General features: G+C 39.4%; 1 pseudogene; it reads right to left on the bottom strand.

Moving 5' to 3' along the window:
* Positions 1-1,314: 1,314 nt before the first annotated feature.
* LOC118021354 lies at positions 1,315-3,036 on the bottom strand (annotated as a pseudogene).
* Between the last annotated feature and the right edge of the window lie 9,496 nt (positions 3,037-12,532).

Here is a 12,532-nt window from a genome sequence, read left to right as displayed (position 1 = left end):
ATTGCAATAATCCAGGTGAGAGACGATGATTCTTCAAACTAAGTCAGTGGTGATGGCAAAGAGAGATGCACAATAATAATTTTAATAGATAATATTTCAGTGTTTCCTATGTGCCAGGCACTGTTCTAAGACCTGTGTATGGGTTAAGTCATTTAAAGCTCACAAAAGCTCTTTGTGTCAGGTACCTTTTTTATTCCTAATCTTCAGATGAGGAAAATGAGTCAGGGTCCCACAGACAGCAAATCTGCAGAGCCAAGGAGTCTAATTTGGACAGTCTCACTCCAAAGTTCTAATCATTGCCCTGTACTCCTAGGAAATTTTTGGAAGGAACTACCAAATTGGTTGTGGGGCTTTGTTAGAGGGAGAAATCAAGAATTACCTTTAGACTTGGATAACTGCATTGATAATGTTGTAAAATGAATTCAGAGAATGATGGACTTGTTTTGGAGAAGCTGACTTTCAGGCACCCACTGAACATCTAAGGAGAGATGTCGAATAGGCACTTGGCACATTGGCAACTGAAGGGAGACTGTTTTATTCACATTTAAGTTCTCAGCACCCGGACTGTTAGCAGGGGCTTAAAAAGTGTGCATTCAATGACTGGAAATTTGGAAGTCATCAACAGTCATCTACTGTAAGAGTAGATGTGATCACCCAAGGAAAGAATATAATGTAAGAGGACAAATGGATAAATGATAGATTCTGAGAAAGAACCAACATACATATAAGGAGTGGACAGAGGAAGATCAGCCACAAGGGTAATCATTCAACACATTTTAAATTCTCCGTCTATATAATATGGAAAGCAATACTTCTTCCCTTGTTATGACATAGTGGTGAGGAAGGGAGAGTGACAGGATTAGGAAACAGAGAACTATCAACAATGATCAAAATTATCAACACTTAGTTATAATATGCATCTAATCTGTTATACGAAAATGCCCAGCAAGACTTCTTTCTAAATAAGGATGACTTGGACAGTGAAGAACATGGATAAGAGGAGAAGGATATAATCTTACGGGCCAATATAAACCCATACCAGGCTCTGCCTATCAGACAAGGCATGACTTCAATCCCACCCCTGTCAGACTTTTCCTGCCCACTTTACTCACTGATGGGCCTTGTACAGACACAGCATCCCTGCAAATGTACCTAGCAGGGTTCATTTCAAAGAAAGCAGGACTACTTCAAATCCGTATTTACCTGTGAAAATCCCAAAACAATGATTACTGGGATACCAGAATTTAGGGGGAAATGAGGATTATAGAAATACTTTTTAAAAAGGAGGGTCTGTATTATTTTTATAATGTTTACTATTCATTCACTGATAAAAAGGTGAAATAGTACTGAATTTCTCCTATAGACACATATTTAGCGGTGTTCCCACCAATACATACATCCCTGGACATTTGATTTTATTATTCCTAAGCAGGTAATGTCTCTTACCATCATTTGTTTTTTGTTTTTGTTTTGAGGTTTTGCTTTATTTCCAGAAAGGCTGATTTATTGGAAGCTCTTCTGACATCATTTTTCAGACTGCCTAGCAGTCTTGGGACCAGGGATAGGAGTCCTCCTGTGACTGTGGAGGACAGGGGTACGGGTCTCTGCACACTAGGGCTCATTTTCCTATGCTCCTGTGGATGGCAGCTGAGGTCCTGATGGAATAGGACTTGATGGCCCCAGGCATTCCACCACTCAAGAAGCTCAAGGCACTGCTGTTCATGGCTCCTCTGAAGACCAGCCTGGCCAGCATCCTGCCACCTCCACCAGTGGAGTTCAGCACAGAGATGTTCACAGTTCCCACACCATCTCCCGCCAACTGCGCTCCTCACCCTCCAGCCGCTTGGGGTAGGTGGGGATCTCAATGTCGAGGGCCATCTTGACATCCATAAGCTCCTGGTACTCGCACAGCTGCCATGCCATGTCCTGCTTGGCTTGCCACAGGGCGGCCTCCAGCTCCCCCTACTTGGCATGTGCATCCTTAAGTGCCAGCTTCCCATGTTCTTCAGCCTCAGCAATGGCAGCCTCCAACTGAGCACACTGGTTCTTGCTGCTGTCAGTCTCAGCCTGAAGCCTCTGAATGACATAGTTCATCTCTGCAATCTCAGTGGGGCACTCCAGGGGTCATCTTCATGCTTCCCAGCCTGGACCTGAGGGTCTCAAACTTGATCTGGTACCAGGCCTGAGTCTCAGCTTGGCTGTATTTGGCCATCTCTTGGTCTGGCCCCTGACCTCAACGATGATGCCATCCAGGTCCAGGGAGTGGCTGTTGTCCATGGACAGCACCATGGACATGTCCGAGATCTGGGACTGAAGCTCTGCCAACTCCGTCTCATAGAAGGTCTTGAAGAAGTTGATCTCATTAATCAGGTCATCTACATTGGCCTCCAAATTCACCTTGTTCATGCAGGCATGCAGGCAGCATCTGTGTCCTTTTTTAGCACCAGAAACTCATCCTCAGCAGCCAGCGGATGATTAATTTCATCTTGGTACTTGTTCTTGAAGTCTTCCACAACGGCCTGCATATTCTGCATCTCCACCACCAGGCAGCCCCCATCTAGCTGCAGCGACTCAAACTGCCTCTACAGGCCAGCAATGTGGGCCTCAAAGATGCCTGGAGGGTGGGAGGTCAGCTCCTCTTGGCTGACTTCTGCTCCTGCAGCAGGGCCCACTTGGTCTCCAGCAATTTGTTCTGCTGCTTTAGAAACTGCACCTTATCGATGAAGGAGGGAGTTGGTGTTGAGGGTCTTGATCTGCTCGTGCTCCTCCTCGTGCATCTGCTGGATGGAGGGTTCAATATCCACCTGCAGTGAAGCCAGCAGGTTCTGATTGATGGTGACCTCGTGGATGCTAGCACCCACTGGGCCTGCGTAGCAGAAGCACAGGACCACGGCGTGGCCAGGAAGCACCCAGGCTATAGAGGCTACTGCTGCTGAAGCCACCAGGTTGTACAGAGCTCAGGCACACCTGGGTGCCCCACCCTGGAAAGGCAGTGGAGCACGAACTAAAGGCCCAGGATCTTAAGTGGATGGACATACTGGCTAGACCGGGCTGGACTGAGCAGGTGCAAGGGAGCTGAATCCCCTTACCATCATTTGTAATAGGTTAGTCTGATACAGAGTTGCCAGATATACTAAATAAAATACAAGACGCCCAGTTAAATTTGGAAATTAAGATATATAATAAATAATTTCTAGTACAAGTATGTCCCAAACATTACATGGCTTGAAATATACCTATAACTAGACATCTTGTATTTTATTTGAATCTAGTCTAATAGCAATGATCTGTTCTTTTTGTAGGATTCATAACATTAATCTGTCTTGGAGATCTGAAGGCCTCTGGTGCTGCACATAGGACAGTTCTATCTTTGCTGGTTAGGGACCAGCTCTGGTCAGGTGGGTAGAAGCTAGGTGGCTGGTTTACATATAAGATGTAGCCTGGCTCCCTGGTCCTCCATGCTCACTTTTCTTCTGAGCTCCCAAACCTACCAGGCAAGCCCAAAACTCCAGCAAAGAAATACCTTGGCCAACTTGAACATGAATCTGAGGGCAATAATAACACCTTTTTTACATTTTTATTTCATGCTGAACTCCCCTCTTCTAATTTTAGCTTTATTTGCCTTTATTTTCTCTTTAGCTCCAATGCTGTCTTTGAGAATTCCCTGAACTGGTGAAAAGCTTTCTAACTGTGGACCCAGCAGGGTGGCCACTATCAAACTAAAGGAGAAGCCGGTCCTGTTCTCAGTCCACAGACAGACAAAACTCTGCTTCTCACTACACCCAGAGGAAGCAAGGGGACCATCTTTCAAACCATTGTAATCACCCATGCATGAACTGTATATTGTTCTAAGACATTTGCAGAAGTATCCATGTGTCTGTTCACCCCTTCTCGAGTTCTGCCAACAATTACTACTGATCACCTTATCTTACTAGCAAGGCAAAACCAAGCCCCACATCATGGAAAGGTACTGGTGCTGGAACCATGTCTCAGAGTCCCACTTAGTGACAAGCAAAGACATAGTAATTATGGTTGTTTTTTAAACACTTAAGGCTTACAGCACCAGACTATGCATCTTCACTAAACATAAAAAACCTGGTGTTCGCCCCCTGTGTTGGGTGGCATTATCACGGTGCTCTTTAGTTCTTATTGCTTTTTATAGAGAAAATTTTAAAATACTCTTTTTTTCCCTTCCATTCTCTACACTTCATATGGTTCCTTCCATTCCTTGTCCTTTGATTCTACCATATCTGTAAAGCCATATCACATTCTTACAACTTTCTAGGATGGTCTCAAGGACTCAGTTCTCAATGGCTAGTAAAACAATTCATTCTTACACCTGTTGACCATATATCAACATTAAATCTATGCTAGGTGTTTCATATCATATCAGCATTTTATAATGCATATAGGACAGAAAAATCCTATGTGCAAGGTACTGAACAAAGACAGTTAACACTTTACAGAACAAAATTAAAAATACATTATGGTACTAAAAATAAAAAAGGCAATAAATGCTCATGGAAGTTTAAGCACAGTTTTATAAGCTCAGATAACCACTAAGATGATAACCTTGATACAGATGAAAGAGGGAAATGTGTTTTCTTTTCTCCCTGGAGAGGAAAATGCATTATCTTCTCTTCGCAACTTTCAGGCACCTGACAGCTGAATTTGGCCTTGGGCCAGTGAGTGACTCACTTACTCAGTTACTGCCACAGTAATGAAAGGGTCTTTTGCTCCATCAGTTGCAGGTTTTTGCAAGATGTTAGACAGAAGCAGTTTAGAAATATCAGTAGACACCATCCTTCTCGGTAAGGCAGCCCAGTAAGGTCCTGGGACTCTGTGGTGGATCACACTTGGTCACTTCAGAGAGTCATTCGAAGAAGCAGTGTAGAGAGCTCCAGGCTCCAACACTCCCAAGCCAGGCTGAGAAGAGCTGCCCAGAGAATGGCTTTGGCTCCACTGGAACATTCATCCAGGTAGGAGGGGATGTAGAGAGACAGCACAGGGGAGCTCCATGGCATAAATCTCCATTTCAGCAAAAACTTTAATTAATTATGCAGTTTCAGTTAAATCATTTAGCCTTTCTGAGCCTCCCTTCTCCCCCCTCAGTGGTAACAAAGATTCTGAACTACCACCTCTCAGTTGATCTCAGGCATAAGTAACATAATCAAAAGATGTTCAGGAAAACATAAAATGAGAGCATGAAACTATTCAGCCTTCATTTTCCCTGCCATTATGTCCCTAAGACCGCATCAAATCCAAAGCAGACACCTGCTCCAGAAGACTTTTCTCCCCACAAAATTTCTGGGAACAGATTAACGCCAGGTGAAAGAGGAGGTGAAGCATTTAGGATATATGTTGATATGATACATAGATACGGGCTTTTTCTTTTGCCTTCCTTTTATCTTTTTATTTTGGTTTCTTACTGATATGACCTTAAACTAGGTGATTTTTTTTCACCTCCCTTGGTCTCTATTTCAATATTTGTAATATAAGGAATCTCCATTTGAATGCCCAATGGGCCTCTCAAGGTTAACTCTCCTGAACCAAGTTCTCCAAACTAGCCACTACCAAAGGCATCCGTAACTCCATGCTGTCATGGCTCATCCACTTGGGGTCACCCTTGACTCTGCTCTCTTATACTACACATCCAATTCATTAACAAATCCTATTGGCTCTATCTCTAAAACATCCACAATCCAACCATGCCTCCCACACTCACAGACCTTTCTGAGCTAAGTTGCTATCACCTCTCCCTGAAGAACTGAATCATCTCTAATTGCTCTTTCTGTTTCCCCCTTGCTTGTCCCCCTTCCCCAGTCCAGTAGCCAGAAGGATTTTCCTAAACCCTGTGTATCTCTGCCTGAAGATCCTGAAGGCAAAGTATGAGACAAAGGCTTCTGTGTACATAAAGTATGGACAAAGTCTTCTTTGTCCCAGCCTGCAGGTGGAAGGAACAGGCATTAAAATACAAAAGGAGGTAGAGTCAATAAAAGAAAAGTATAACTCGGGCGCCTGGGTGGCTCAGTTGGTTAAGCGACTGCCTTCGGCTCAGGTCATGATCCTGGAGTCCCGGGATCGAGTCCCGCATCGGGCTCCCTGCTCGGCAGGGAGTCTGCTTCTCCCTCTCCCACTCCCCGTTTGTGTTCCCTCTCTCGCTGTGTCTTTCTCTGTCAAATAAATAAATAAAATCTTAAAAAAAAAAAAAAGAATTAAAAAAAAAAAAAGAAAAGTATAACTCAATCAGCTGATGCTTTGTCCCAAGAGGAACTTGTAAGGGGCATCATGAATACCTCTCAGAGCCATGTGCCTGGGAGAAGGGAAGAAGCATTGGCTTCTGTCTCCCAGTGATCAAGGGTGCTCCAAGGATCTGTTGTCTACCCACCTGCCCCCACAATGGTATACGTGTGAGTCTGAGGGGATGTCCCATACAATAGGTGTAGAGGAGCCCAGGGAGGACACTAAGTATGTGGCACAAACTCACAGTAGGGCACTTGTAAAGTTCAAGGTGGAAATGATTGCTACCTTTATGGCTAGAATACGGGCAAGACTGAGCCCGAAAAGATCATTTCATATTGCTATGCTGTTTACAACCACCCAATAGCTTCCCATCTTCTCCAGGATAAATCCAAAGTCTTCACCATTACCCATACCAGTTTCCTCACTGTGCCTTGAAGACCTATATACATGTGCCATTTCAAGGTCTTTGATCTTACACCTCCTTCTTGTCCCCACTTGAAACATGCTGCTCAAATACCACCTCATCAGTGAGGGCTTCCCTGATATGATCTTGCATAGAAAGTCCTAAGGAATCCACTCAAAAACTATTTTAAAAGTTAGGGTAGTAGACCAATATTCAAAAATCAATTGTACTTCTTTACATTAGCAATGAACAATTCAAAAATTAAGAAAACAATTCCATTCACTATAGCATCAAAAACAATAACATACTTGGGAATAAATGTAACAAAAGAAATGCAAGACTTGTACACTGAAAACTATGAAATATTGAAAAAAAAATTAAAGTAAGACCTAAACAAATGGAAACACATTCCAATGTTTATGGATTAGAAGACTTAATATTATTAATCAATTTAAAGACTCAAGGCAATCTTATCAAAATCCCAGCTACATTTTTTTCAAAAGTTCACAAGTTGATTATAATATTCATATAGAAATGCAAGGAGTATAATGCTAAGCAAAATAAGTCAGTCAGAAAAAGACAAATACCATCTGATTTCACTCATATGTAGAATTTACAAAACAAAACAAAACAAGCAAAGAAAAAAAAAAAAGAGAGACAAACCAAGAAGCAGACTCTTAACTATAGAGAACAAAGTGATGATTACCAGATGGGAGCTGGGGGGAGCAGGAATAGGTGATAGGGATTAAAGAGTACACTAATCATGATGAGCACTGAGTAATATACAGAATTGCTGAATCTCCATATTGTACACCTGAAACTAACACACTGTTTGTTAACAATATTGGAATTAAAATTAAAAACTTCATAAAAAATAAATTAAAATAAAATCACTTAAATTTAAAAACAAACAAAGAAATGCAAGGTACCCAGAATAACCAAAACAATCTTAGAAAAGAAGAACAAAATTGAAAGACTCACACTTCCTTATTTGAAGACATAAAGCAATAATGATCAGGACAGTATGGTACTGGCATAAGGACAGAGATACAGATCAATGGAATGGCATCTGGACAGAGTCCAGAAATAAATTCATAGATTGATGATCAATTGATTTTTGACAATGGTGCCAAGAATATTCAATGGGGAAAGAGTAGTCATTTTTGAAACAACTGGATATCCATGCAAAGAATGAAGTTGGATCCCTATATCACACCATAAATTAAAAATTAACTCGGGTGCCTGGGTGGCTCAGTTGGTTAAGCAACTGCCTTCGGCTCAGGTCATGATCCTGGGGTCCTGGGATCGAGTCCCACATCGGGCTCCTGGCTCAGCAGGAAGCCTGCTTCTCCCTCTCCCACTCCACCTGCTTGTGTTCCTGCTCTCGCTGTCTCTGTCTCTGTCAAATAAATAAATAAAATCTTTTAAATAAATAAATAAATAAATAAATAAATAAATAAATAAATAAATAAAATTAACTCAAAGTGGGTGACAGACTAAATATAAGAGCTAAAGCTAAAAAACTCTTGAAAGAAAACATACAAATAAATCTTTATGACCTAGGATTAGGCAGTAGTTTTTTAGATATAGTACCAAAAGCACTAACAGCAGAAGAAAAATAAATTGGGCTTCATCAAAATTAAAAACTTTTGTGCTTCAAAGGATACTATCAACATTGACATTAGTACAATCTATAGAGCTTATACAGAGAAGGCAACCAACAGAATGGGAGAAAGTGTAAGTAACATATCTGATAAGGAACTTGTATTCAGAATATATAAAAAAAACTCTTACAAATCAATAATTCAAAAGTTATGATATTGTACTAAAGTTATATACAATGTAACATCCAACATATAACCTATTTATAAAATGTACAAAAGACTTGAACTGACATTTCTTCAAAGAAGATACACAAATGGGCAACATGTACACAAAAAATCTGCCCAATCTCACTAGTCATTAGGGTTATCAAATCAAAACCACAATGAGATATCATTTCACACTTACCAGGATTGCTATAATCTAAAAAAACAGATAATAATGAATGTTTGCAAGGATGTAAAAAAAAAAACCCTGCAATCTTCTTATACTGCTGGTGGGAAAGTATAAGTGGTGTAGCCACTGGACAATGGCTTGTTTTGGAAAACATTTCCTCAAAATGCCAAACATATGACCCATCAACTTCAATCCTAGGAATATGTCAAAGAATCATGAAAACATATAAGCACACAAAAACTTCTGTACTAATTTTCATAGCAGCATTGTTCATGATTACAAAAGAAGTGGAAACAACCCAAGTGTGTATCAACAGATGAATGGCTAAACAATATGTAGTACATCCATACAATGGAATGTTATCCAGCTTTAAAAAGGAATGAAGTACTGATGTATGCTACCACATCAATGAACCTTGAAAACATTTAGCCAACTGCAAGAAATCAGGCACAAAAGACCATACTCTGTAATTCCATTTACATAAAACGTTCAGAATAGGAAAATTCATACAAAAAGAAAGATTAGTGGTAGCCCTAGGCTGGGAGAGGAATAAGGGATGGAAAATGACTGCTTAATGAGTAAGGAGTTTGTGAGTGATGAAAATGTTCTAAAATTAAATAGTGGTGATGGTTGCACAACTCTTTGAATCACCTAAAAACTACTGAATTGTACACTTTAAATTTTATAAATTGTGAATTAAATTTTATAATATGTGAATTATATCTCAATAAAGCTGTTATTAAAAAAATAGCGACAATATGAAATGCTTGCAAGGAGGCAGAGAAACTGGATCTCTCACACATTGCTGGTGAGAATATAAAATACTACAGTTATCCTGGAAGACAGACTAATAGTTTCTTTAAAAACTAAATATACACTTATACCATTCAGCAATCACATAGCTAGGCATTTATTTCACAGAATGAAAACTTACATCCACACAATATCTACACAATGATTGTTCCTACAGTTTTATTTGTATTAACCAGAAACTGGAAAGAGCCAAAATGTCTGACAAAGGATGAATAATTGAACAAACTGATACATACCATGAAATATTACTCAGCAATAAAAAGGAATGAATATTTGATACACATAACAACTTAGGTGGATCTTAATGACATTATGCTGAGTGAAAAAATGCCAGTTTCAAAAATTCATATACCATATAATTCCAATTACAAAACATTCTTTAAATGACAAAATTATAGACATGGAGAACAAATTAGAGGTTGCCAGTGGTTAGGGATGGAGAGGGGGTAGGAGGAAGATGTGACTATAAAGGGGTAGCACCAGGGAGAGCTTTGTGGTGATGAGATCATTCCATGCCTTGAGTAAGTTGGCATTTACATGAATCTACAGCTATGATAAACTGACATAGAACTATTCATACAAACACACACACACTGTACCATCAATGTCAATTTCCTAATTATAATATTGTATTAAAGTTATATAAGATATAACCACTGGGAGAAAGCAGGTAAGGGTACATGGCATTGTTACCTCTATGTACTATCTTTGCAACTTCTTATGAATCTATAATTATTTCAAAATAAAAGTTTAAAAAATAACTAAAACTCACAAAACACTGTTCTAGAGGCTCTATAAAAAGTCACTTTATAAATGTTCCAGAAAAGGAAAACCTGATAAATTGGACTTCAGCAAATGAAAATCTTTGGCTCTGCAAAAGACCCTGCCAAGAGAACAAAAAGACGAGCTACAGACTGGAAAATATTTGCAAACAACATATCCAACAAAGGACTAATATCTATAATACATAAAGAACTCTCAAAACTCAAAAGTAAAAAAAAAAAATTAGAAAGTAAACAAAAAATATGGACAAACATTTCATCAAAGAGGAAATATATATATTTATATATATATATATTATGAACACATAAAAAAGATGTTCAACATCATTAGGGAAATACAAATTAAAAGCACAATGACATATCACTATGCATATATCAGAATTATTAAAATAAAGAATAGTAATATCAAATGCTGGCGAGGATGTGAAGAAACTGCATTACTCATACATTGCTGGTGGGAATGTAAAATGATATAGGCACTCTGGAAAACAGTTTAACAATTTCCTTTCAAAACTAAAAATGAACTGGGGTGCCTGGGTGGCCAGTGGGTTAAGAGCCTGACTCTTGGTTTCAGCTAAGGTCATGATCTCAGGGTCGTGAGCCTGAGCCCTGTGTTGAGCTCCCCACTGGGCATGGAGCCTGCTTAAGATTTTCTTTCTCTCTCCCTCTGCCCCTTCTCCCAACCCCTACTCATGCTCATGTGCACACACTCACTCTCAAAAAAAAGCTGAAAATGAATTTACAACTTAGAAATTGCACTCTTGAGTATGTATCCTAGAATCAAAACTTATTTTCATGAAGAAACTTGTACAGCTTTCTTCATATCTAAAACCTGCCAACTACCGCCCCCCAACAGGTGAATGGTTAAGTAAACTATGGTACATATATACCATGGAATACTACTCAGCAATTAAGAGGAACTATTGATATGGCAACTTAGATGAAAGTCAAGGAAATTCTGAGTGAAAAAAAATCATACTGCATGATTACATTTACATATTCATGAAATAACATAAATATAGCAATGGAGAACAGATGAGTGGTTGCCAGGGATTACAGATTCAGGGAAGAGGTGTGAGGGGAGCTATAAAGGAAGATCACAAGAGAGTCTTGATAGAATCTCAATTCTACTCATGGTTACATGGAGATACACATGTGATAAAATTATACAGATATACACACCCACACAGATGCATGCATGCCCAAATGATACTTATGTAATTGCTGAAATCAGAATAAGTTCTATAGATTATGCCAATGTCAATTTCCTGGTATTGATATTACAGTTACACAGTATATTAACACACAGAGAGGCTAGTTGAGGGGTACCTAGAACCTCCTTGTCCATTTGTTTGTACCTTTTGGTGAGTATACAATTATTTAAAAAGTTTTAAGAAATAAATAAAATAAATACAAATAAATTTTTTTTAAAAAAGAAAACCAACTTCTCTTTCCTACTCTTCCTTCTCACAAAAAAGAAACTGAAGAGTAACTTCTTCAAATTTTAAATAGTGAACAATAGAGGCCTATTTTTCTTTGCTTAGAGACTTCTGTTTAGGTTAAATTATACGTTAAATGAAAACATTCTACTAATATATTAATAGGGAAAAAAATAGGTCTATAAAATCATGTGGCCCAAATTAAAATGTCTAAATTTTATATAATCAAAGAAAGCCAAGCACAACATCAAACTGTTAGACAAATTAAAGTTTTTAATATTTTTTAAAGAGAGATTACATGGCAATCAACTGCTTCATTAGCTTTAATACTGCCTACATTTAAATGTTTACATACTAGTTCCCAGCTTAAGTTTAACCAATTGTACACAATTCAAATATGCTTTCTCTGGATTCCAAAACTCTCCAAATATAAAGACCATTTTCCCCCACTGGATATACACAGTGAGTTAAGATTTCAGAAAAATCTCCTCCTTCCCTTAGATAAAAGGAGTGAAGTATCCGCTTGGATTCAACTCCAACTTGGATAAATAAGGAAACGCTGATGATCTATAGAATGCATTATAGAAAAAACCTGATAGAAAACTCAGAAGGAAAGACATGCTGAGGTCAGTCGGCTTCAGCGTTGGGCAGCAGCGGAAGCTCCGGGCAGCAGAGGCAGCAGCAGGAGTATCAGCAGCGGGCGGCGGCAGCGAATGACGGTCAAGAGACAGTGAGGACTCAGAGGTTGCCAGTGAGTTGAAGAAGTTGGCTGCCCAGCCGCAAGAGCCTGAGTAGACCGCAGCGGCGACCTTTGGTAGCATCTCAAAAGACACCTGCACGATGGAACATGCCCA

This window comes from Mirounga leonina, unplaced genomic scaffold (assembly GCF_011800145.1).
Source record: "Mirounga leonina isolate KUSES-001 unplaced genomic scaffold, KU_Mleo_1.0 Mir_174, whole genome shotgun sequence".
Classification (NCBI taxonomy): domain Eukaryota; kingdom Metazoa; phylum Chordata; class Mammalia; order Carnivora; family Phocidae; genus Mirounga; species Mirounga leonina.
This window is presented reverse-complemented; position numbering and strand designations above follow the sequence as displayed.